At 45.1% G+C, this 27,987-nt stretch overlaps 1 long non-coding RNA gene and 1 pseudogene across 1 annotated transcript; one reads left to right on the forward strand and one right to left on the reverse strand.

Moving 5' to 3' along the window:
* The first annotated feature begins 2,357 nt into the window (after positions 1-2,357).
* Positions 2,358-2,808, forward strand: LOC121166941 (annotated as a pseudogene).
* Positions 2,809-5,009: 2,201 nt separating this feature from the next.
* Positions 5,010-21,774, reverse strand: LOC121166940. Its single transcript, XR_005885510.1, has 9 exons — positions 21,288-21,774; positions 17,202-17,301; positions 13,239-13,367; positions 10,633-10,654; positions 10,458-10,546; positions 8,091-8,198; positions 7,531-7,602; positions 6,841-6,945; positions 5,010-5,288 (listed from the first exon to the last, which is right to left on the reverse strand). It is a non-coding gene; the product is annotated as an uncharacterized LOC121166940 (long non-coding RNA).
* Between the last annotated feature and the right edge of the window lie 6,213 nt (positions 21,775-27,987).

Here is a 27,987-nt window from a genome sequence, read left to right on the forward strand (position 1 = left end):
AGTAGTCTGTGGCTCCCGCTGGTGCGGGAGCTGGTTTTTGCAGTTGCCCTTGTCTTCCCTGGGTCGCCAAGATTGCGCAGCCAACCTTCCACCTGTGTGGGACTGAAACTCACCAAGTCCTGTGCGACGTCCTCTCTTTCTTTTCTTTTTTTTTCTCACTGTCCCTGCAGGCTGAGTTGATCTTACTTCAGTGCAGTCTAGTGTCTTTCCCACTCCTCTCCCTGCAATTCTGTGTCTCCTGGTTTGTTTTTCGGCTGGATCGGTCCTTCTCTCTTTGTTCTCCACCTTATAACAGCTCCTCGAGGTCGGCCATCTTTTTCCCTGCTGATAGCCTGCAGACACAAAAAGATAGACCCACATCTGTCACCATACACTAAGATCCAATCTACATGGATAAAAGACCTAAACCTACATCCAGAAACCTTCAAACTCTTGCAAGAAAATGTTGGAAATACCCGGAAGGACCTAGGAGTAGGTCCTGACTTTCTAAGAAGGCCGCCAAAAGCAATAGCAGTTAAGAACAGAATAAACAAATGGGACCTCATCAAACTAAGAAGCTTCTGTACAGCAAGGGAAACTATCAGCAAAGTAAAAAACCAACCCACAGAATGGGAGAAGATCTTTGCGCACTAGGTAGGCGATAGTGGGCTAATCTCCAGGATATACAAAGAACTTCAAAACAACCAAAACACCAAAACAAACAAGCCACTCAAGAAATGGGCACGGGAAATGGGCAAACATTTCACAAAGGAACAAGCCCAAATGGCAAACAAACATATGAAAAAATGCTCCAGTTCCCTGGCAATAAGGGAAATCCAAATTAAGACATCGATGAGGTACCACCTAACACCAGTAAGATTGGCCCACATATAAAAGAACACCAGCGACACTTGTTGGCGAGGATGCGGGGAAAAGGGAACCCTACTCCACTGCTGGTGGAGCTGCAAGTTGGTACAGCCTTTATGGAAATCAGTCTGGAGAACACTCAAACAACTCAAAATCTGCATACCATATGACCTAGCAATAGCACTCCTAGGAATATATCCAAAACACCTGTTTTACGACAAACCAACATGCATCCCTATGTTCACAGCAGCACAATCAGTAATTGCAAAAACATGCAAGCAACCGAAATGCCCATCAGCAGAAGATTGGATAAGAAAGCTTTGGTTCATCTACTCCATGGAATACTACTCAGCTATTAAAAAAACAAAATGCAGTTCTTTGTGGCTAAATGGGCCCAACTGGAAACTATAATGCTAAGGGAAATGAGCGAATCCCAAAAGGTTACATACCACATGTTTGCCTTGCAAGAAAATGATTTAACCTGTAATTTTTGTTTGGTTGGTTGTTATTTTTTGAACCTGTCATTGATACTGTCTCAACCCAGATGTTTTGAAGAATTGAACTTGCATTATTTTTAACATATTGTTTACTCAATACTATGTCAATTAATTCCATAACATTGTTATATTGATGCTGATGTTTTGTTGGGGCTTTTAACTGACCGGATCTTTACTCTGTTAGCTCTACCTTCAGACCAGAGAGTGTCTCCCCAAGAGGCTACTGAACTTATCTGGACAATAAGATGCTGGACTTTATGCTAGGTATATGCTTGCAATGAAGGAATCTCAACTGAACTTGAACTGTGGTTATGCAGCAAGGTGGAGGAATCCACTATGGGGGAGGGATGTGGGAGGGGTGGGGGAAATCCCCAGTGCCTATAAAACTGTATCACATAATACAATGTTAATAACAATAAAAATATATATATAAAATAAATAATAAAAATGAAAGTCACCAAAATCGGTTTGAGAACACCGTGCATGGCTTCAGCTAACCCTTTTTTTGGCAAGTCCAGACTGCAGTGGATAATGGCAAAAAATTATGGTGGTGACCCAAAGTAGTGTAACAAATGAACTTAATAAAAATCTTGAGTTAGGAATTTGTGATTTGTGTGGCATTCATTTTTTGAATGAGTCACCTGTTCATTTTTGTGGCCTACAACACAGAGAAAAACAAGCACTGGTCTATGAGGTGTTGAAGGGATTTACCAGGGCTGCTCCAACTGAAGATAAATGCAAAGTGAGACAGTGACACTGTTTCCAACTTGTCAAAGCACAAGTATACTAAGAACATGGCCTCCACGTCCCAGATGCCATCTCGAGTGTGGCCAGTGCTCTGTCAGCTTTGGAGGTGGGAGGGGGAGCGAAGCCACACAGCTGGCCATTCCATTCTCAGCTTGCCACAGACCGGCAACTGGAAGACACTGACATAGTGTGTGTACCCCAAGCAGAGCAACTCACTCCAGGGAGCATGGGTTATACTTGTGGCTTTGCTGCTTCCCCAAAGGTATCATGGCTGCCCTCAGACCCCTGCTGAACCCAAGGTCATCAAGAAGAGGACCAAAAAGTACATCTGGCACCAGGCTTGCCACTATGTCAAAATTAAGCAGAACTGGCAGGAGCCCAAAGGCACTGACTACAAGGTGTGCGAGAGGTTCAGGGCCAGATACTGATGCCCAACAATGGTTACTGGGGCAACAAGAAGACAAAGCACAGGCTGCCCAGTGGCTTCTGGAAGTTCCTGGCGCATGACATCAAGGAGTTAGAGGTGCTACTCATGTGCAACAAATCCTGCTGTGCAGAGATTGCTCACAATGTCTCCTCCAAGAACTGCAAAGCCCTCAGGGAAATGGCAGCCCAGCTGTCCATCTGAGTCACCAATCCCAATGCTAGGCTGCTCAGCAAAGAAAATGAGCAGCAAGCTGGGTGCAAACTTTACATTTGTGCTCAAGTAAAACCCTGAAACCACCCCGCAAAAAAGTCTAGAGGGGGAACAAAAAACAAACAGAAGAAAAGAACTAGTCATAATTTTATTAAGAGGTGAATACTGATTTAATACCTAAAGGACCACAATTGTTTTCGTCATTCTTCACGTTCAAGTTTGTCTTGTCATTATTTTTAGTTGTGTCTTCTACAACGACGAGAGATGAAGACGGGTCTTTCACCTTTAGTAAGGGATCAGTTAGACATTTGATGTTGAGCAAAAAACAAAACAAAAGAAAAAGGTGAATGACTTACACTAGTGTATTCATTATTTCTTTCAAGACTTCTGTACGTATTTATTTGACAGTCAAAGGACAAATAGGAGGAGACAGATACAGACACACTCTTCTATTCATGGGTTTGCTCCCTAAATTACTGTAACATTGTGAAACCAGGAGTCACAGCCTCCATCTGGGTCTTCCACACAGCTGGCAGAGGTCCACGGAATTGGGCCATCTTTCGGTAGCCTTTCCAGGTAAGTTAGCAAAAAGCTGTATGAGATGCTAATGTATGTGGCAGCTTCACCTACATATGACAATGCCAGCCCAACTTTACAACTTGTGGATGTACAAGTACAGTTTTTGAATGAATCTACATAGGGTGGGTATTTGGCACAGTGGTTAAGGCACATCTTGAGGGCTCAGTGCAGTAGTCTAGTGGCTAAAATCCTTGCCTTGCACACACCAGGATCCCATAAGGACACTGGTTCATGTCGCAGCTGCTCCACTTCCCATCTAGCTCCCTGCTTGTGGCCTGTGAAAGCAGCTGAGGAAGACCCAAAGCCTTGAGACCCTGCACCAGCATGGAAGACCCGAAAGAAGCTTGAAGCTCCTGGCTCTTGGCTTTGGTCAGCTCAGCTCTAGCCATTGTGGCCGCATGGGGTGTGAATCAGTGGACAGAATATCTTTCTTCATCTCCTTCTCTCAGTATATCTGCCTTTTCAATAACAATAAATAATTTTTTTTTTGAAAAAGACACCCCTTGAGACGCTCATTCTCCATCTAAATGTCTGGATTCCCATTCTGACTCTATCTCTTGATTCCAATTTCTTGCTAGTTCCCTTCCATGAACACCACCACCTCACCAGCGGGCAGTTCAGGTAGATGTGTCCCTGCCACTCCTCTCAGATGGAGCTCCTGACTGCTGGCTACAAGGCCCAGCCAAGGCTCTTCTGGGTACTAAAGAGAAACAGCAAGTGGGAAAGCTTTATGTAAGTCTATCTCTCTCTGTCTCTCTCCCTTTCACACAGGTAGAGAAGCTGTAACATATTATTGGCTATTAAGTGCTCCAAGATAAAACCAGAACTAGTGATTCCTACATGGAAGATCTCATAATGGCTCATTCTTGCTAAATATTTATTTTTAAATGGTAAAATGCTTTATATGACATAATTATCTGCTAGAAATAATAGTGATCATTAACCCAAGGATACATTTGATAGAATTATGAAATCTGTGTTATAAAGATTACAAATTTTAATGTATTCAAAACAAAACAGAACGAAGTGAGGAGTTCAACTGAGATAAAACACATTCTTAAGAATCCAAATTAGAGCATAAGAGGGCTCCCAGTATTGGGTATTTTTTTTTCCCTTTGGAAACAGATTTTCCAGAACTGTAACCAAAAAAATCAAAGGACTGAGCCATGTATTTCTCTGGAAAGACCCACCTAAATCTATTCTGCTCTACAGTTGCCATGCTTCCATCCCTTCACTCTTTAGAATTTGAGGCACAAACAACAGGGCCTTCAGATTTGAGCACAGTTCAGGTTAGTGTCTCATTTTTGTTGCGTTTATCGTGCATTTCAAGGTCTTTCAATCTTTTACGCTTAGGCAAAGAATTAAACAATACATTTATCATTTGGTGTCCACAAGTGGAAGGTTCCAAGGACCAACCATCCAACTCCTAAATGCCAACATCCACAGCTACTCAAGGCTCTTATACTCTGCAGTGCAGTATTCAGGTACAATCTACACATACCTATATTTTAACTCAGTTCTATACTGCTACTAATGCTAACTCTGTGACAGAAATTGTGGTAGCACTATCGAGAATAATGACAAGAAAACATTCTGTCAGACACAATTCATTTGGTTTTCAAATATTTCTGATCTATGGTTTGCTGAATCGATAGCTGTGGAATATGTGGGTGCAGAGGGGAAGATTATGACACTAAGAATAGTTTCAAGATCCCAGTCTAGCAATTTAATTCATCATTTCCCATAGCAAGGATTTGTTTGCAAAACTTTTTTTTTGGCATGTAAAACTTTATAAATTTCCATGTTAAAATAAAATTCCAGCCAGCTCAATCATACAAATCAGAGGAGTCATTAACCTCAAAGAGGCCTCGTGCATCCCTCAGAAGTTGTTTTCTGCGTATTTTAGTGTTTTCAAGTCCTATTTGTGCTTCATCAGCAGCTTTCCGTAATTTTTCTTTCCATGGTCCAGGTTCTTCTGAAAGCTGAAATTGAAACAAAAAATTTCACTCATCATGCACGTTTGTAAACAGATGAATTCACAAGGCTGGTGGTGTCATTAACAGACATCCAAAAAGGCAGTTCTGCTACTTCCAGGAAGGAAGAAGACTCCTATTACGAAGAATTTCCAAACTGGGATAGTTCAAACAAGACTAAAGTATTCTTCAACTGACTTACATATGTTTATCACATAAAAGGCTTACTGAGACAAACACACAAGTACCTCAAAGAGTTCATGGAGAAAAACTAGGGACAATATTTGGTCACTAAAAATGCTTTAAAATCCATGCAAACTTTGGATACTATGAATTTTTCCATAAAACTGTTAATAACACTAAGATCAGGCCTCTACTTAAGGGGCCTGCATCCCATGTGGCTATCAATTCAAGTGCTGGCTGCTCTACTTCGGAGCCAGCTCCCTGCTTATGTCTTGGGAAAGCAGTGCAGGATGGCTATGTTCTTGGGCCGCTACACTCATGTGGGAGACTCAGAAGTAGCTCCAGGCTCCTGGCTGAAGACTGGTCCAGGTCCTGCGGTTGCAGCCATTTGGGTAACAAACCAGAGTGGAAGTTCTCTCTTTCTGTCGCTACGTGTCTCTCTGTAAATCTCCCTTTCAAATAAAAGTAAGTCTTAAGAAAATGGAATTAAAACAAATCATTGGATTTGTTGACTGGGTGCTAGCTAACACATTGCTGAAAACATGAAGTGACATTCAGTCTTAAAGCATTAGTGAACAATCATATTACAATGTTTTATTCCAGTAACAATTAAAACCACAGAAAGTAGTTGTAACAAGTGATGTTATATAATTAATTTTTTATATAAATATCTAGTTTTGATTTGATCACAAGCTTAACACAGGCCTGACTTGTTTTTGACACCAAGATGGCAAAAGACTGGTGCTTTGTTATGTTAGAGGCATAAACCCATAAGGTATTATACGAAATGCATCAAAGATGCATAACTCTCTTTGAGAGTTATGGGTAGATAGACAGGAAACAAAATTATTATTAATATTAGAGAAAATGTTGACAGAAGGTAGACAGAAAATGCAATCATATTAAATGATCCAGATAAAGCATTTAGAGTCATAGTAATGCAATTACTGCAAAGTTTCTTGCTGAATAACTATAAATTGATTGGGGGAAAAAAGGAAACGGAACACATGAGAATCTGTGTGTCTTGCCTATATAAACAGGGAGAAAAAGGATACATGTTCAGTCCTCATTTGAACTACCTCCAGGATCCATTTTGCCTCGAAGCCCCGGATAAGCAACAGGTGCTAAACGCTATTTGCTGTGATTGCCTAAGTGTCAAACACCCTGGTTTACTTTCACTCCGAGGAAAGAGAACCAGAAGAATATACACTATCCAAAACACACAGTTACAAGAGTGCAATGGAAGTACCCTACCATGATATTAAGTAGAAAATCAAAAAACAAAAACCACCCTGCTCTTAACATGTGGTTGGTCACAAGGATGCCCAAAGCTCTTCTCATTACATACTTGAAAGCAAGATTCACTTAGAGTACAAACCTGCAACAGTTCTTGGTGAAGCTGCACATTTTCATTGAAAACCTTCTCTAGTTCTGCCTTAATTGCCTCATGAATAATTTGAAATGGTCTGGTCGTTGTTGTAGCCTAAGTAGAAAAAAAAAAAAAAACATTAGGTCAATAACATGGACTCCCTGGAATCTTTATGTGGATAAAGGCCAAAGCATTCCAACACATAGCAACATGGCAGTGTACCTACCAACACGGCAGCAAAATGCCAGCAGAGGTATTCCAGAATAGCAGGAAAACAGAGCAAAGAATCAAGTACAGCTCTGCCACTAATCTGCCATGTGACCTTACACAAATGACAGCCTGTTATCAATGGCCACGTATTGCATAGCAGATTTTACCAACTACGTATTCTGTATATCCGCCACTGAAAGTCAAACTCCATGAGGGTTTTTTTTCTGTCTTAATATGTTAAATAGCAATCACCTTCAACAAGCTTAGTAGAGCAACAGCTTTTCAAATATTTGTATACTATTATAAACTTTTCTGAAATGCCTTATGGGTGCGTGCATATATATATATATATATATATATATATGGAAATTGAAGATCTAACTCTGAAACCCTAACATTATATAGTATTCCTGAAAAATAAAAACAAGAACTAAATTTAAATTATTTCAAAAATAACAGAGCTACAAGTGTTAGACAAATTCAACTTACGTCAGCAATTTGTGAGTTGAGGGACTTTCTTCCATCTTTTAGGGCCTGTAACGCTGGTAAAATCTTTGCCACCTGCAAAGAAAGTATCAGTCAAGAGACAAGTATTTACTAAGCCCTTGCAGTTTCCAAAACGCAGTATCTCAACTTTGACACTTCCCAACACTTAACTTACCCAGGGCTCATCACTCCATGCACAGCAGATCTGACTAACTAAACTCACATCATGATTCCCCTTGCTTGTCCTGACCAAACATTTTAAGTAATAAAAACTATCCAGTGTGTATGTGATCATTCAACTTTGTAAAATTATTCATGTAAGCTACATTGGCATTGTTTAGAAAGTTCTGTATGAAAACATGGGGGGAAAGCCCACTTTATATATGGAATCTAAGAAAGGAAAATGGTGGAGGTGGAAAATGTTGCTCTTTCTTTTATGGCCTCTGTATTCCTTACCTTTTCGTACAGTACATGATATACTTTAGTCAATACCATTACTTTTTGAAATCCCATAAGCATTCTTTTTGTAGCATTTTCCTTAAATACAAAACAAAAAGCCTTACCAATTCAGGTCGATCACATTTTTCCAATTCTTGTTCAAATTGTTTTTCAACGGAAAGAACTTTATCGTCCAGCTTAGATTTGCAAATCTTCAGCTGTTCATTGGTTGCCTAAGAAAAAAGCCAACTTGGTAAGACAGATGTGGGAGCTTTCAGTTAGGGGAAGTCAGGTGACTTCAACCAAACATATGTAGTATTAGCTAAATCTGTTCATAGATTCTGATGATTTTCAGAACAGTAAGATCTTAGCAATTCTAGTGGGTGCCAACAATCTTCTTCATAGGCAAAGTATAAACATTTAGGGTGAAATAACCTAATTGAGTATATTAAATAGTGTCATCAAATCAGAGTTAAACACAAATCAAGATTTGATATTTGATATGAATTACAATAATTGTGCAATTAAAAAAAGTTAAGTGATTAATTATTCCAACTGAATTTTAACCACTATACTAAATGTCTCTGCTATTCACGACCCTTCAACGAAGTTGTGTAAAATTGAAAACCAAAATCAAAGAATGTAAACAGGCAAAAATAAAAGGAGAAAAGCTCTATGTTTTGCTGCTGAAAAAAAACTTGTTTTTCCTATGTCTCTAAATTTAGCTGTTGTTGCAGCAATTCTCTGACCTGAGTTAGAGTTACTCTACTGGTTTATTTGTATCTATAGATTCTACTGCTAAATTTCTTAACATTCTACCACGTACTTTGCGTTCAATTATTACTACTATTCCAGAAAATAAAGACTGTGACTTTTCATTCTGCTATGTTACACAACTGCATCGTCTTCACAACAAGCTGGTATATTTCATTATTTCATTTTGTCTACACATACAACCCAGCTTGAATAAATGTGCTTGCTATTGAGTTTTTTCTGTTCTGTTAGCATGCCAAATGCTTTCTAAAATTCTCCCAATTGATCAAAACTCTAATCAATTACTACGGGGGCAATAACTTTAAGTGGTAAGCAAATACATATGGTTATTTTTGATAGTAGCTAACACAAGAAGAAAGGATTAATACATGTACCATATTTGTGACCCAATTTATACCATCAGCATCTTGCATCTGTGCTCTCTGGTTTTGACTTTTCAATCTTTAAGCAGCAGTGAGATTCTCCAGTCACTTAGCTGAATACATCTTAATTTAGCTAAAATCGAATGGATTTTCCTTATAAGGAGTTGAATCACACCAGGCTCAGGAAAGCTGGATCATAAAAATACTCCTCATTCAGTAACCTCAGGTTGGTAACTTGAGACTGGCCAGGTTGGGAACCTTTTTTTTCTTTCTTTCTTTTTTTCCCCAGAACTCAGCAAGTGATTTTTGGAGAGCCAGTTCTGAAACACTTAGCAGCACATCAATATTTATAATGCAACTTCTGATCCAATTCCGAATAATTCCTAATATTCTTGAGGATTACATCTAGGCCAATACCATGACACAATTTAGATAATTCATTGTTGCCAACTAGTCCTAAATTTGTTTGAATGAATCCTTTGTCTCTCTGTGTAGTAAACTGAGTCCAAAAAAGGAAAGGTCACTTCACAGATTTTCCAAGAAGGAAGAACAAAGAGCTTCTACAGAGCTCTCCTACGAGCTGAATAGGCGTCACTCAAAACATGTACTACCAACGGTCTATTTCCAATATGTAACCATTTGTAAGTTATAAAAACTACCATATTTTTTCATATTTCTTTGAAACAGAGTTTGCTGACAACATAGTATCTTTAAAGTCTATGTTAGTCAGCAACACTCCTCGCCCCAGCTTTCAAAATGAAGTCATTTGTTCTCTTTAACTTCAAAGTTTGCCCTTCTTCCGACTCCTCAAAGCTGGCATCTTGCAAAGATCGCTCTAAGCTTTCATACTGAAACAAACCAACACCGTGAGCACAAACTATAAATCATTCAAATAAAGATTTTTTTCATTTGTTTGGAAGGCAGGGCTTCACACAGAGAGAAAATGAAAACATCAGTTCGTAGCAGAATTTTGAAACATCATCAAAATAAGCCAAATCAGAAGAGAATTGAAACACATATATTGAGGGAAGGGCTCCTTTATAAAATATAGAAAAAAAAAACACTTAACACAAAGAAAAATACAAATATACTTTCTTAAATGTGAAAAGGTAAGTCCATAAAACAGAAAATCAAATGAGCTAAAAAATGTAAGAAACTCATTAGGACAACATGGAGTAAATCCACAATGGGACCACATCACTTCTAACAAAATGGCTAAAATTAGTAAGATTTGTTAAGCATTGAAGTGAGGAACAGCATAATGCCCATACACTCCAAATCAACTGTTTACACAAAACTATCTACATATAAATACTATTTCCTGACTCTAATTATTTTTGTTTTCAAAACTCTTACCTCTTTTTCTAGAAAGTTAGGTTTGTCAAGTAGATCACAATTTTCTTTTATTAGTCCAGAGTGTTCTACAGCAAGCTTTTTCTTTTTTACTAAAAAAAAAAAAAAAGATAAAATGTAATTTAAAAATTTTATGCAGAAAACTGATGAGACCTAAAATAGGAAAAAGACTGCTTACCTACATAAAGCCTGCTTGCAATCTGAAACAAATTTTTAACAAAAAATATGTTAAGGCAAATATATATATAGCTAATAAGCATATGTAAATTTAATTTTACCTCTGCCAATTAAATATTACAAGTGATTTCCGCAAGACAAATGCTCTAATGAGAAAAACTACACATTAATGTCCTCTTATCAAAAATTTAAAGTATATATTATGTCAACAGCTCTGAAATGGTTTTTGGTAAAGATTCCTGTTTCATTTCACTCCGCCTATTGTTCCCTAAACATATTTGGCCCTAAGACAAATGTTTTCAGGCAATTCTATTATCATAGCTCCTAATGCTAATACTCAAACCTGAGAAATATTATCAATTGGACACATGTCTCAACTACTCTAAAGAAAACAGTAAAGCAAATCTTCTTCTTCTTTGATCTTTCTCTTTAACAAATAATAAAGCAAGGGAAAAATCCAGTTTAAGAGCTTAGTGAGGGCTGAAAGGTAAGATAAAAGGAAACGGAATTCATCTAGAGAATAAGGATACAGATAAAATTAAACAAGAAAAAGCAGGCTACAATACAATCCTACAAATGTAAACAAATATAAAGTAAACTAGTAAGTCAGAACATTATTTGGGGAAGCTCCTCAAGCTTAAAGGAAAACCAGGTGGCCAAAAGGATGGCCCAAATGTCTAATCCTTTGCCTGCTAGAACTCAGCATCCCACACAGATGTTAGTTCTTGCCCTGGTTGCTCGACTTCCCACCCAGACCCAGCTCCATCCTTATGGCCTGGATGCTCGATTCAAACTTCCTCCAAACTTGATAAACAACAACAACAACAAAAACAAAAAACAAAAAAAGCACTGAATGATGGTCCAAAGTCTTGGGACCTTGCACCCATGTGGGACGCACAATAAACTCTTGGATCCTGGCTTCTGATCAGCTCAGTCCCTGCCAGCATCACCTATGGTGGTGACATTATTGAGAGTGAACCAGCAGATGCAAAATCTTCCTCTCCCTCTTCTTGTTTCTGCAAATCTATTTTTTCCAATAAAAAATAAATCTTCAAAAAAAGTAAAAACTGAAAAAATAAAAGGAGAGCCAATATCTGAACAATAGTACTTCAAAAAGAGAAACTGACTCTTAAATGGAGAGATTTCTCCAAATTGACATAAAGACAATCCTGAGTCTAGAGAAGTCGAAAAGACAAAGGAATTTTATGGCTAGACACATGATACTGAAATCAGAACATCAAATGCAAAGACGCTCAAAGGGCCGCCACAGTGCCACAGTATGTTACGCTATCACCTGTGATAGCAGCATCTCCTATGGACGCTGGTTGCTCTATTTCAGATTCAGCTGTCTGTGAATGCATCTAGGAAAGCAGTGGGAAGTGGCCCATGTTCTTGGGCCCATGCCACACACCTGGGAGAACGGATGAAACTCCTGCCTCCTGTCATCTTTGGCCTGGCTCAGCTTCACTGGTTGCAGCCAAAATTTGGGGACTGAGCCAGCAACTGAAAAATACCTCCCCTCCCTCTGTCTTCATCCACCCTCCAACTATGCCTTTCAAAGAAATTAATTAATTAATCCTGCTTTCCCCACACCTTTTAAAATTCCTCGCGGTCCTGTTTATGTAAATGCTGAAGAAGTCACAGACACATCCAGGGATAGATGTGCAGAGTGAGGAAAGGGGGAGAGAGAAGTTTGTATTTTCATCTATGTCCATCAGGACAGTGAGTGCACCCCTTCCTGTTGCATGGCTTCTTGTGACCCAGAGAAGGAGAGTGGTTACATGCCAACGCCCTCAGCTCCAAGTGAGAGGCGACTGGCTGGGAGAAAGGATCAGCTACTCCAGCTCCAGTCCAAGTCCTTATTATTGACATGGGAAGCAGCTAATGGTTGCTCAAGAACTTGAGTTCCTGTCACATATGGGAGAGACACTGATGCAATTGCTGGCTCCTGGCTTCCTTCTGGCCCAGCCCTCAGTTACTGCAGCCACTTGAGGAATAAATCAGCCAGTAGATTGCTTTTCGCCTCTCGCTCATTTACTTGAAAGCATCAAATAAATAAGCTTTCTTTTTTAAGTGGAAGAAGTTAATAAACTATGCTCGAAGAAACTAAATACATCAATAATCATTCATCATTATGATAAACTGCTCAACTTGACCTACTGATTGAAAACTGTATGGGTAACATGGCCACATCGCAAACTAGAGGGCCTACATTCAATCTCCAGCTCTACTTCCTGCCTCCACAGCCCTACCAATACAGACCACAGGAGGCACTAGTAGGGCCATGCTACTCATGTGGGAGACTCTGAGTTCTCAGCTCAGATTTCTTTTGGTCTGTCACCCTGTTTCTCTCGCTCTTTCAGCCATTTGAATCAACTTTAAAAAACAACAGGGGAAGAACTAAAAGTATTTGGGTATTAATACCATAGAAAACTTCTCCAAGGACATTCTTTCAAAATTTTATACTTAAAAACTTGCTCTATACCCCTTCTGTTTTATCTTAGACATATATGTGATTTTGCTTTCTCAAAAAATACAAATTTCTTACATTAGTTGTTCAACTTAAAGACAGAACCAACATTTTTGAATACAGCATTGTTTACTTACAAATTGAAAAATTCTCCATATAAAAATGCAAATGAGAACAAAAGTAATGGCTGGACGTATATCGCAACCCCATAGAAATCCATGGGGATGATCTCTTTGTCCAGCATCCTCAGGTACTGTAGGAACAACCTTCAAGACAAAGAAAACTCAGTTCTTAAAAATGCAATTGAGGCAGTAAACAGAGATCCAAATCTATATAGCCAACTCCATTATTTTCCTTTCAGGAAACGGGCTGTAGAATCATAACAAATAGAAGGCACCACAGGAAATCCTTCTGGAAACTTCTACCTACTATCACTCAGTGAAAAAGAAGCACGATAGAGAGAAAAGCAGGAATTTCTCAAACTGGATTCAAATACAAGCGCCCCCACACCTTCCAAATGATGGGACAGGAACAGAGAAGGCCACAGAAAGAAGCTGAGTAATGTAAGTTCAGCTACTTTCCTTCTTTTTAACACCAAATTGGGTTTTATATATATATAAAGTATATTATATTCTCCGTGAAACGATTTCCCTACTGGAAAGGAAAAAAAAAAGTTATCTGAAGCTTTCAAATGAACTTTGAGGTGTGGGTCTTTTGTTTAATGATTAAGATTACATTCCACAGAATTGCCTTGCTCAATTCCCAGTCCCAGCTCCTGACTCCAGCTTGCTGCTCATGCAGAATCGAGGAAGCAGCAATGGCTCCAGTAACGGAGGTCCTGCCCCCACAAGGGAAAGCCAAGTTGTATGCGTGACTCCCTGACTCAATCTTCACAACTCTCAAACAAATATTTCAATTAAAAAGTCTAAAAGTCACTGACAGTACTTTGGGTTTAGAGTTCTTGTTTAAAAAGAGTCATTTTGTTGACTTGGGAGGTAGAGTGAAAGAGAAAGAGTCAGAGACTTCTCTCCACTTCCCCAAATGGCAAAAACTGGCAGCTAGGTCTGGTCGAAGACAGGTGCCTAGGACCAGATCTAGGTCTCCCACATGGGATGCAGGAGTCCAAGCACATGGCCAGCTTCTGTTGCTCTCCTAGGTGCATCAGAGGAAGTGGATCAGAAGTGGTGCAGCCAGTATTGCAGTGTGGGAGGGCAATGTCATGGGAGGTAACTTTATCAGCGATGTCACAATTCTGCCCATGCGTTTAGATTCTGAAGCCCTGCACTCCAACTCTATAGGTTTCTCCTGTTATCTAGGAGGGAATGATCTATTTTCACACCCGGGAAATTGAAAGGGAAGCTCTATTTTTGGCCCTTCATGGTTGTGATGCCATAACTGTGACCTTGGAAATCACTTCTTCTCTCCCATTGGTCTTGAGCAAAATACAGCTCAAGACTTTCAACCTGGTTCTGTAGTTCAACTCTCTCTGGATCAAGCCCCAGATGCCACTTTACGAAAAATAAAGCACACAGGCAGGGAAAAGAAGAAGATGACAAATGCATTTTAAAGAGCAATCTGAACTACAGGCTTAGTTCTTTCTGGGCTTCAATCCAAAATCTCTATAGCAAATTTTCCTTCGGTAGACAGTAGACCTTTCTGCCTAAGGGGGGAAAAAACTTACCAAGTATTCTCCCCTCCAAGATCTTTTTTATAACTCTAATCCTCGCAGCCAGGCTGCTCTCTATATATTTATTTAATATATACCAAGTAAATAAGCCTGATAATTTTTTTGAGAGGCAGAAAAAGAATTGGTCCTCTCGTTGGGATGCCTAGATTGCCAGAGCCAGAAAGCTGGCAGTTACTCCAGATTCCTTCTTTCTCTCATCCTTCATATCTAATAATGAAGTAATACTCATTTTAACTTTTAGTGCCTAACTATGTGCCTACTCACTATTTCCTCCTCTAGCCCTACCACTCTGTTATCATTCACTTCAGTTCTATCTTGAGTTTTGCTTCTCTGACATCTAACCTACATCCTTACCTAGGCTCAGGAAGGCCCAAGTCTAACTCCCGGAAAGGCTTCAACCAGCTCCCCAACACCTACAGCACTTGGACTCTATGTCCCTAGCAAGCACGCCAACACATCAGTTCCTGAGCCCACTCTCCACTAACACAGCTGCTTTTCTCTTCATGCACCACTGTGCTTCATGCCTCCACTGCTTAAACCAGCTCCTCAGCCTAAAGACTTCCCTCATCCAAGAAAATACCATCTCTTCCAACCTTCAATTTCCCTAGCAGGTTGTGTGTATGCTTCAGTAAGCATTTGATTCTTTATACTAGTGTTTTATACTCATTTTTGTCTTCTCTCCCCCTGCACAGCTTGATGCTGGTGCTCAGACAACAAACACACACACACACCTACAGTACAATAAATGAATAAACAGAATAATTACAACTGCCTCAATGTTTAAATGGTCTTTCAAAACAATAAGAGTGTGTAATAAAACATGGCAAGAGAAATACCACTTAACATGCCAACAACTACTACCATGAATACTGAAGCAGGAAAAATCTATTACCTAATAATAAACTGAAGCTAACAAACAAACAAACAAAAAAACCTCTGGGAATTCATAATTGCTATCCTTTAACAATATCATCTCTGTTAACAAGACAAAGATAAAAGAGGGTAAACAATCTCACTTAAAAGTATCTCTCAGGGGCACTCTTTATTGGAAGATGATGAATTATAATCCCAAACTCTGAAGCTAGCTCAGCTGTCCTTTCAAGACAAGAGGTTTCATCACTACATGGATTTAGGGATTTCTGCCCTTAACTTTGTCAGAGTTGGAAGGACCATGTGTCACTGACCCCCGCTCAAACTTTAAAACAAAAAGGCTACTTCATTTGGAACTCAAGAACCATTCCCATACTTTGTGTTGTCCAGTAGACCAAGTTCCTGATACCCAGGTCCTGCTCTACCACAGGAGCAAACCACACAATACACCTGGCCACAGTGAGGGCTGGCCTCAGACCCTGAGACCACACTGGCTCAGATTACATAACCCTGAGGGCACCCAGACTCACTTCATGTAGCTCATCCTGGAACCACCCCACATATAAATGTGGGGTGGCCCCGGGGGGCTCCATCCACGGAGAAGAGGGTTAAATATCCACTACCACCATCCACAGCCTCCGTGGAAAGAATACTGGCTTTGTTTACAATCCACTCCTGGCAACTGGAGCGTACCACTGCAGAGCCAGCTATGGGGGACCAGGGAGAGCCAGGGAACATGGATCCCACAGGCCTGTGGTGCCACAACACACAACTGCTAGGGCATCATGATGGCCCCTTTGGTACACTTTCTATCCCAGCATAATACAGGTCTGAACCCATCCCACCAGAGCCTGTGACACACCCTCTCGCCACCAGCTCACCCCTCCTCATAAATGGAATAGTCCAACTGCCACTGGGAGTCACCCTCCATCTTGGTGGAAGGCTCTCTGAAATGGGCAGGTGCTATACCTGGGGAGGCCCCACACACCCAGAAAATAAAAGTGTTTGGGCCTGGAGAATGGAACGGGGCCTCAGGCCCTGTGCTGTAGTTTGGGCTATACAGCCAGGAAGGTTGGGGCTGTGGCGCAGACACTCAGGACTTGGGAAGCTGTGGTGCTCACTGCCAAGCTCTTCCCAAGGTCCTCGTGGTGCAGTTCCATGAGGTGACTGCAGTGTGCTCCCTTGACCCGGCAGCTAGCCAGCCCAGGCCTGAGCCTCAGCAGCTGATCCACGGTAACGGAGGCAAATCATGAGGATAGCCCGTCAGTGTCCAAGTGCCATCAGGCAGCTAGCTGGTCTATCATGACACTCAAAGGGTGGGAGGAATCTGGGAGCTCCATTCCACATGTGCCCACCTGGGAAAGAGGCTGGAAGGGACCACCCACTAACAGGCATCCTCTTGCCTTCTGAGGATATGGCACCTGTGCACTTCCACTCGGAGCCCTGACCCAGTCCAGGGACCATGCCAAAGGACAGAGGCAGGAAGCCTCATTTCTGATGCAAAACCCTGGTCTCTCCAGTCCTGGGTTCTCACAGCACTCACCTGCCCATTGCCTGTCCCTCTGTACAGATCAGGACCCAGAAAACTCTACTGAAGAAGTGGCTGAGAGAATGTGGCATGCAATGCTTGCTTGCTGGACTCCCTGCAGAAACAAACGAGGTTGGTTAGGGACACTTTTGTCCACCGTGCCTCCTTATTCGATCCATTCCCTGAGACACTCCTTCATCCAAGGTGGACATCCCACTTGGCCCAGCAAGCAAGCAAGCGTGATCACCTGCTCTGGGGGTTGCTGGGCCAAGGTGCGATGCCCATCCCAGAACTAAAAGGCCTCTGGCTTGAGCCATCCCTGTAGCCAGAGAACATGGACTCAGGAGATCATCCTTTACCCACACATCCCTGTAACGTGAGACCATCCCCGCATCCTCATGCTCCGGTCACACAAGGTTATCTATGGAACTGAAGGCCAGTGTCATGTGAAGTCATCCTAAGCCACAGTTCTGTCACACAAGGTCATCATTGTACTCACAGACCCAGTTGTTAGAGGCCACCCTGCATCTACAGATCGCACACCCATCAAGTCAGCTCTGCATGCAAACGACCTGTCTGTCACATGAGGCTATCACTGCATCCAAAAGCCACTCTCATTGTGTGGCCCTCCCTGCACACACAGGTCACCATCATGTGAGGCAATGCCTGCACACAAGACACATGTCATGTGAGGCCTTCCCTGTATACACAGGTGCTGTCACATAAGGTCATCCTGATCCAACAGCCCCTATCACATGAGATCATTTCTGCACAATAAGGCCCCTGTTGCATAAACCCTTCCTTGCAACCAAAAGTTCATTTCATGCAGGACCATGCCTGCATCCAAAACCCCTTTGGGTCACTCAAGACTGTAACTGATCCGACAGACACTTGCTTTCTAGGCATTCCCAGAAAACACAGGGGCCAATTTTTGATGCCATGCTGGATCACAGCACCAAGTTGCAGGAAGCCATCAGGCACACACAGCCTCTGTCAGAGGAGGACACATCTACAACCAATGGCCAAGGTAGTGCAAGGCCATGCTGCACCTACAGGTCCTTCTCGCAAGAGGCCATCCTGGCACACATAAGTCCATCCTGACTACATGGACCCTGGACCTACAAGGTCATCCAACAACCCATTAAGACCTCTCATGCAAACACAGGCCACAGATATATAAAGATGTCACTTCACCCACAGGCCTTGGACGTGTAAGGCCATCTCCACAAGAGACGTCCCAGATATGTGTTGTAATCCCTATACCTACAGCTCACTGTTGCATGAGGCAGTCTAAGCACCCAAAGACCCTGCATACACACAGTCATCCCCACACCCACAGGCACCATTTGTTTGAGGCCATCCCTGCACCCACAAAAATGATGGGTGAGGTCATCTTTGACCCCACAAGCCCTGCACCAACGAGGCTATCCCCACATGCATAGGCCCTGGACACATGAGGCCACCCCTGCTCCCTCAAACCCTTGTCATTGTGGCAGAACCTGCACCCACCCATGGCATGAGAGGCTGTCCTGTACCCACAGGACCCAGGTGGATTAGGTTGTCCCTGAACACAGAGGCCCTCAACATGGGAGCTGTCAACACATGCATGGACTAAGGTCTTACTAGCCCTACCCCACACCCACAAGATTTTTAAAAGGCAAGGCTGTCCCTGTACCCAAAAGTCCCTTACCCTACAGCCCACAGGCTCCCATCACACAAGGCTGTCCTGAACATACAGGCCATGCACACAGAGACCGTACTTGCACCTATGAGCCCAACACATGAGGCCTTCCTTGCACCCAAAGGCCTCTGTGGCATGAGAGGCCAACCCACACCCATGGACACCTTTTGTACAGTGCTGCCTCCCTCCCCTCCGCACCCCCGCCCGCCCCAGGCCTTTAGCATGTGAGGCCACCCTGAACCCAAAGGCCCCCTGTTGCGCAAGGCCATCTCTGAACCCACAGGCACCAGATGGTGAGCTAATCCACACACACGGGCCAAAATCACACCAGGACTGCCCCGCACCCATAGGCCCTGGCATGGCCCCGCCAACCCACTTCCAAAGGAACCTGACACCAAACTCCACAGGCTCATGTGGTGGGATACCATCCCATACCCACAGGCCCGTGTCATACAATGCCATCCTTGCAAGCTCAGATCCCTCTTCTGCGAGACCACATCTATACTCACAGGACCCAGATGGGTGAGGCCATTACTTTACCCAAAGGTCCTGTTGCATGAGGCCTTCTCTGCCCCCATAGACCTTTGTCTTCAAAGACCATTTCTGCAATCACAGGCCAGGAAGCCTGAGGTTATCTTAGTGAAGATCTCTTCTGGTCAAGCCTGTTGGGAGTTCTCTGCCCCTCCTAGATGTTGTTTCCCAATTCTTTCTCTAGATTAGGGAAATTTTCCTTTATTGTTTCATTAAACACATTTGCAAACTCAGCTTCTCTTTCTGCACCTTCCGGGACTCCCATAACTCTTATATTTGGTCTCTTAATAGTGCCTTTCTAAAACTGTTCTGCAGTAAAGAGAAGTTAAAAGAATTTGCCTCTTTCAAACCTGCCCTACAAATGACACTTCAAGATGTTCTCTTGACAGAGAAGAGGCCTAGCACCAAACAAAACCAAAGGCAAATGGGAAGAATATCCCAGTAAAATGACAACAGAAGACTAAACCAACAAACAGCCCATTCCTAAAATGACAGGACCAAAGTACCACCCATACATATTAATCTCCGAATGTAAACGGTTTAAGCTCAATCAAACGTCATAGATGAGTAGACTGGATTAAAAAACAAAACCCGTCTGTCTATTGTCTGGAAGAGACACACTTCACCAACAAAGATCAGCAGAAACTATGTTGCATGGGTTTTGTTCTTTCCTGTTGGTTTCATCTCTTCAAAACACTTTCTTCTGATTAAATCATTCAATGACTCGTAGAACATGCAGTGGCATCAATTTCTTCAAGAAGGTTCTTGATTTTCATTTCTTCAGCTACATGTTAGTCATTTAATAGCATGTTGTTTAACTTCATGGTGTTGTTAATATCCTATTTCTCCCTGATGTTGATTTTGTTTTGTGGCTCTTCAATTAAGGGGCTGTACAGTAGTTGTGTAATGGAGACAGTCATATCCAGTAACATGTCATTTAACTTCCTGGCATTGTAAACTTCTATGTTTTCTATTGTTGACTTTGTATCATGACTTTCTATTTAAGGGGATGTACACTTGCTGCAAAATGGAGACTAACATTCAGATGTGAGGATGCAGTGTAGGATGCATTTCTGCCTCCAGTCAAAGATGGGCTTAAAATGAAACTGTTTTACTATATCTTGACAAAAGGATTCTGGACTCTGCCATTGTCCATGCCTGCAATGATGGACATATTACTGTGTAGGAAGAACTATATGTTAGTAATGATATAGAGGAACTAGGTGGGGGGAGGGAATTGGGGAGGGGATAAGAGAAATGCCAGGAGCCTATGCAACTGTATCACAAAATGATAATAATAATAAAATGTAAAAAAAAAAATGAAAAAAAATTGACCCCTAGAGCATAAGGCTGTTGTCGCATAGCACTACCACCATTCTACCTCTGGCTTCATGCTGGCAGGCTCATTCATCTGCTCAACCCAGAAACTCACACTCTTGACCCCTGACATCTCCTTGCCCAGACCGACACTCCGGGGGGGCCCTGTCAAACAGTGCCTGGTAAAGTAGCCTTAACCACAAAAGACCACCTTCATCTTACTTCCATCCCAGACAGGCCAGGTCCAAATCTCCCTTAGGGTAATCTCCGATGGCAGCAGAATTCTGGAAGGCTATTTCTCACATCAGCTCCACTGTGAGTCAAAGTCTGCACTACACATGGCCCAGCCAGCAACTCCATGCCAGCTGTCCACACAGCAAAGTCCTTCATTTATGCAAGGAAAGGACCTCATTTTCTCCAATTAGTAAAGACCTAAATGTGCTCTGATGGGTAGGAGAGCCAGAAGAAAGGAGAGAGAGAGAGACAGGCCAAGGCAGGTGCTTCAGAAAGCAGCCCAATTCTGCCCAGCACCCACCAATGCTTAACTATCCTTTCTAGTCACTTGTACTGACTTAGTAGCTGCTCATCTAGGCTGAACCAGCAATGAATGAATTACACACCCCCGAGCTGATGCCCACTAGGGATGCAGGGAGACTCAATTTGTTGACAATCTTCAACTTGGAGCAACTCTCCAGGACTTCCTGATTGAGGATCCTGAGCAGAAAGTCCCACATCTGCATCACCTCTATCAGCAAGTGCTCAAAGTCCTTCTTTTTGACTTTTGACACCTCTTCCCTCAGGTGCAGGGCTACAAAAGACAGGCACATCTTCTCAGCTTCTGATCACTGTCACTGCTCACCAGGCCTTTGGCAGACAGGCTTCCTAGTCAGCTTCCAGGGCCTGCCTTCTGCAGGCCTCTCAGATTCTCACTCATCTGCTCTAACAAGTTCATCAATTCATTCAATCAATAAGCTGATTTAATTAATTAACCAACCATTTTGGCTTGTTCACTTGATTGATTTAGTTCAACTGTTTAGTTGGTTTTTCAAACAAATAAAATTTCAAACCCCACACATCTGACTCATGAAAGCACACACACACACACCAGGTGTGCATATGCACCAGGATAGCAAGGCACACAGCAAGCACCCTGTCAGTCAAGAGAAAAACGGGGACTCACCCTGCTGGCTACCTCCTCCTGCACCACAAACACTGCACTGCCTTCTCTGTCAGAATCCCAGCTAACTACAGATGGAGCAGAACATTGAATCTTCTGCAAGGGACCACAGTGCTCCCCACTGCCCTGCCCTGCCCCCATCACAGCTAATGAAAGTGACAACCCCGCAGCCCAAGTCAATCAGATTTTTCTCAAAACCAGAATCCCCAAGGAAGAGACAGGCCTTCAGGGACCTAGGCTTCCACGGAGCACCTAGAGCTGGCAGCCACCTGGCCCACACTTGCTCCAGATACCTTCAAGACCTTACAGCCACAACTCCCACAACTGAGTTCAGGGACCTCCCACCCCACACGGACTCTAAGGAAGGCCCAGGCCCTAACAGGGAGCAGATGAGGACAGGGATACCTCCGGGCCACCTCACTTACCCAGCAGTCTTCCTCAGGGCCACCAGCCTCATCCATGGCCAACCACTACTGCCACCATCACCACTGGGCCTTGACTCAGTGTGCTTGCACAGCGCCCTCTGACTCCTGCAGGCTGGGAAAGGCAGGAACGCATCCACGCTGGGAAGAACTGAGAGCAACCAGGCTCAAACCTTCGCAAGGCTGTGCAGCATTCTTAGCTTCAGGTGGAGTGGGAGAGGCAGGGCTTCCTCAGCAAGGTCAGGCTTTCCTGCATCTGGACCTTCACCTCATGCACTGAAAAGCAGAAAAGCGAGACCAGAGGTCAGTCATTTCCATTGCCAAGTCCTGAAAGCTAGGCATGCCAGGCTAGGGGGTAAGGTGTTCTTTAGCTCAGCTTCAAGCATGTCTGCGTCAACAGGGAGAGTGACTTCATCCAGATCCGAGGAATCCTGGGGCAGAGCTGCGAACAGGTGGGCAGATTCATCCCAGCTCCAAACCCACCACCTTCAGGATGTGCATTTTACCTGAACCCCAAGTTATCACACACCTAGGAACAGTGTCTTCCCTCCATGGAAGTGCAGGCAGTGAGATGGTCACCACTTTGACAAGGGAGATGTGCACATTTTCTAAGCGTCAGGAACTGAAGGGACCTACACATTGAGTCACCCCCCACATTTACTCTGAGGACCTGCTCCCTTCACCACCCTGCACCTACACCTGCACCCGGACATGCTGCCTTCCATTCCCTGCACCTGTCACCACAGCTGGCTGCTCGCAGGTGCAAATGGACCTCCATCCATATTACCCAGTTAAGGCTGTGGGGTATGTCTATCTGAGGGGCAATATCACAGCATTAGGTAGGCATCAGTCTAAGTGAACAGGCTATGTGAGTATGAGGGGCCAAGAAAATGGGAAATTTAGAAGAAAAAAAATGACTCTCTATGCTGGAAGGAAGACTCAAACCTTGAAGCACTATACACATTTATGTAGCGGAAATCTTGTCATTGGTCAGTGAGCTGACTGGGTGGGGTCCAGCCCTCTCTTGGGGGTTGGGAGAACTTTACACTAATCTTCTCCCCAAGCATCGCATGTCAGATGAATCCTGGGCGGAGCTGGAAATTTTATGGTTTGTAAATTTTTATATACACACCTACATACATATACACACATATATCAGGAAGTTAAGCTTACAATAGAAGGATCAAGGAGTATGCCATTGTAAAAAATTAGGAACAAACCACAGGAGGGGGGAATGGAAGGGAATGGGGGAGAGTGGTGAGACCCTTCACTTAAAAGTAAGTATCATAAAAAAATGAAACTTTAAAAAAAATGAGATGATAATCCCATGATGGTGCAAGCATGTCTGTGCTGCCATCACCCACCTCCTGCATGACCTGAGCTCACCACCTGGGACACAGAACCTACCACCTGCACCGCCCCTGCTTACGGGTCTCCACCAACTCCAAAGTACAGTCTCACTTCACCTCAGCTGCTCAGGACAGCATCCTCCCTACCTGGGGTCCCAGGCGATGCCTCCTCAGACCCTAGCTTCCTTCCCTGCTCTAGGCAGACCCCACACTTTCATGCTGACCAGATGAAGTCCATGCTTCCTTCACATCCCAAGGAAGTCCTGGACATGCTCCCTCCAGTGACCAACAACCAGCTCCTCTCTCCCATGCAGACCTGCGCGCTTCTCCCCAAGGTGAATTGTGCTTCCCCAGGACCAAAGATGAATCCCACGCTCCCCCACCACTGCTCCCAGTCCCTGACCGGGATTCCAGCCAACCCTGCATTCCATGCACACATACCCTCCCCACCACAGCCACCCATGGAAGAACGCCCCTTCCTGCTTCCCCTTCCCAGCCCTACCATGGACTGGCCCCTCCTGGTGGCTTCCTCAGGGGTCTCCACCCACTGCCACACATCTGGGGTTCATCTGGGAACTCTGCAGCCACCACTCCTGCACGGTGACCCACGCTGCTTCTTTACTTGTGCACCGCGTGAGAAAGCTTCGTCTGCACGTGGGGAAGATTTCCTCATGCCACATCTTGGGGTCTCTTGCTGTCCCCACAGAAGACTTCTCTGGTTTCAGATGTACCCCACCCTGCGAGGCCCGGCCCACACACAGACCCATGCTGCCCCACCCTGCCACCATGCAGACCCATGCCTCCACGCCCTCTCCACAGCAGCACACCTGCGCCACCCAGCCCACCTCTCCTCTGGTGGCTGCACACTGGCCGCTCGAGAGTCATGACTACCACCATTGGTAAAGTCCCGGGCAGAATGTGGCTGCCACAGTGGGCCACCACAGCCAAGGCAGGCATGGGAAGTTGATGCCTGATGTTCCTGCCCATGCTCGCATTGGACCAGCTCTGTTTTGGGGGAGAGGCAGAGCCCTGGAAATAGGTCTCATCAAGCTACATGATTTTGCCCTAGTCCAACAGGGAGGCCTGTAAATTAGCCTCCTCTAACTTCCACAGTCCCAGGTCAGGGACTAGGGGTAATGGGCCTCTGGCCACAATGGGCTGCTGCCTCCAGGGGGGCTGCGGGGTGCTGGGCCTGTGACCACAGATGGGCAGCTACCTCCAGCAAGGCTGCTGGATGCTCAGCCTGCGTGCAACCACGTCCAGCAAGGCTGTGAGGATGGGGACCAGGGACTGCTAGGCCCGTGACTATGGCTGGGTGGCCTCCTCCAGAGAGCTGTTGTTGCAGGGCTGCTGGGCCTGTGGCCAGGGCTGGCGGTCACCTCCAGTAATGTTGGAAGGGTGGGGGTGCAGTTCGCACAAGAAATACATCTTTCAGGAGCTCAGACCCCTCCCTGCTGGCCTGCACTGAGGCTGGGCAGTCCAGGAGCTCACTGTCTGGGAATCCAGGAGCTGGATCCCGGTGTGTGGCTGGAGTTACGGTGGGTTCCCAAGATGCTGAAGTGGTCTGCAGGATGCCCTCACCCAGGGAAGGGGACTCAGATACTCAGCGGAGCTCTGATCTGCACACACAGGAGACACTGCCTTCACCTTACCTCCGTGAGGGTCAGGGAGCCCAGGAATGGGATTGGGAGAGCAGCCAAGAGGCACAGGGTCAGTTGCTGCTTGGTGCACCCACCTGGGAGATCCGGAAGAAGTTCCTGGCTCTGGACTGGCTCTGCTCTGGCCTTTGCGGCCACTTGGGGAGTGAACCAGATGAAGGAAGATCTTTCTGTATCTCCTTTCTGGAAATCTGCCTTTGCAATAAAACAAAGTACTTTTTTAAAAGTCCTGAGAATTCATTAATTCCCTTATTTCTATATTAGAGAAACCAAAAGAAGTCAATATTAGCAGATATACTTGGAATGAATAGTGTGATCTACTGTTTCTTCATTGACAGACAGCTTATTATCATTTTCTCACCCTGATAGTTCACCCTCAACAGACTGCTCACCAGTGGGCTCTGCAGGGCCGGGTCTGTTCTGATGGCCACCTGCGGCTCCAGCCCACACAAACTGAATCCCCCACACCCCAGAGCATGTGCACATAGTGCCTTGCCTGCACTTCCAGGCCAAAACAGTTCTGATGTGGCCTCCAGCACTCTCAACCCTGCTCCCTCAGCAAGCTGCTGGCCCACAAGACACTGTAATCCTGGTGCTTTCTTAGGCAACCCTGCAGCACCAGCCCACAGGACCTGAATCCCCTGCCCTACAACATGCCCATGCTGCCATCCCGCCTGGCAATAAAGGGCCAAAGGGGCTCTGGCAGGGCCTTCCACACTCCCAGGTTGTCTACCAGCCTCTTCAGAACCGCTAGAGCTCAGCTGGCATTCCACAAGCCTCAGACCACTGCCTCCCATATCCACTGCAGTAGGGCAAGGTGGGCTTCTCAAGCAACCCACATCCATCCTGCTCCCACAGCCACCTGCTGCCTCCTCCAGGGCCATTCCGGCTTGCCAGTGCCCCTGCACATTGTGCAAGCCTACCACATGCCCCCTTGCTGCCACAGGGCCACACCTCCTTTGGCAGCAGCCATCACATCCCCAGCCTTTCTGTCCTTCACTGCAGTGCCAGGCCAGTTTGGCCAACAGGCCCCAGACACAAAGCATGCCTGCCTGCCATCTGGCTTGGTGCTCTAGGCCCAGGCTTGGTGAGCTGTTGCCAGAAACACCTCTAGCTTGGCGTGGATGCTACCCTGCTGCTACTCCAGGGCAATTGATCTTGGCCTGTCACCCCAATCCCTCAGCTGACTCCTTGGCTGTATGCCTCCCTAGGGCCAGGCCAGTTCTTCTGGTGGCACTACAGTCCCAGCTGGCATGCCCAACCACGCTCTACTCCAGACCCAGGCTCACTTGCCATGGGCCAACCACATCTCCAGCACTGCCACTGCGGCCACTTCAAGAGGCACAGGCCAGCTCGGCCTATGAGCACTGTCTGACTCTCCAGCCCATCTGCCTAGATGCTTGCAGGCTGCTCCATGGCCAGGGAGGCTCACCAGACACTCCACACCACAGCATGGCACCCTGCTGCCTGACTTGCTTCACAGCCACACAGGCTCCTGCAGCACCTCTTACACACACAAGGCCACGTGCCAGCTGATCTAGAACCAGTAAAGCTCAGCTGCCTGGCACCAGGGACCCCAGGTACACCCATTCCATCGGCCTTTACACTGCTCCAGGGCCAGTTGGCTCAGCAAGGGACCTCTCCCTCACATGGCTGATTGCAAACCAGCCTCTCTGGGGGCAGTCCCATTCTCCTGCATCTCTGGGGCCCCAGACAGTATACCCTGAGGTCCTGCTTGCCACTTACTCCAGGGTCAACTTTCATTGGCAAGTGCCAGACATGCCTCTAGCCTGCCAGGTCCACCACCCTGCTGCTGCTCAATGGACAGTTGAGTTTGGCTATCTACCCAGTTTCCTCAGCAAACCACATGCTGTATGTGCCACCCTAGGGTGGGGCCCATTCTGCTGCCAGCACGAACCTCCAATTCCCCAGCATCTCAGGGCCAGGATAATGGGGCCCTGGGTCCTCAGTGTCACCAGCACTCATGGTGTGGTCACTGCAACAGGCACAGCTCCCTCAGCAGGTGACCCCTTTGCCTCTAGCTCACCCACCCAGCTGCCTCATCAGCAGCTCAAGGTCCACATGGCCTCAGCCAGTGCCTCCCATGCTCATGGGCCAGGCCCCACCCAGGAGGGTTCAGCCGACCCCACATACTTCCACTCAGGACACACCAACACTCTGATTGCTGTTCCAGGACCAGGTAGGCTCAGCTCATGCAGTGCTCCAGAGCAAGTGGGGATCAGCCAGCAATCCTACTCCCTCAGCAGACCACTCAGCTGCCTGCAATTCAGAGCCACCCCATTCTGCCAGGGACCCTGTGGCCCCGGTTAGCATTCCCTGTCACTCAGCTTGGCACTCCAGGGCCAGGCTGACACTGGACCTTCTGCGCTGTAACACACTCCCACAGACTGGTGGCCATGACAACTGGGCCTCTAGGGCACCACACTGCTCCACACCAATTACTTTAGGACCAGATCCCTGCACTTCTAACCCACAGGCTGATCCAAGGCCAGGCAGACACAGGTGGTGTGTCTAATGTTCCTAGATCCTGCCTGCCTGGCTGCCCTGCAGGGTGTTCCAGGACAATGCAGGCTCAGGAGGTTCTACCCTCCCCCCAGTACCCCAAGCCTGTCTACCATCCACTCTGGAGCCAGGCCAGCTGGCTG

Source organism: Ochotona curzoniae, unplaced genomic scaffold (genome assembly GCF_017591425.1).
Source record: "Ochotona curzoniae isolate NIBS_2020 unplaced genomic scaffold, NIBS_Ocur_1.0 patch263, whole genome shotgun sequence".
Taxonomy (NCBI): Eukaryota; Metazoa; Chordata; class Mammalia; order Lagomorpha; family Ochotonidae; genus Ochotona; species Ochotona curzoniae.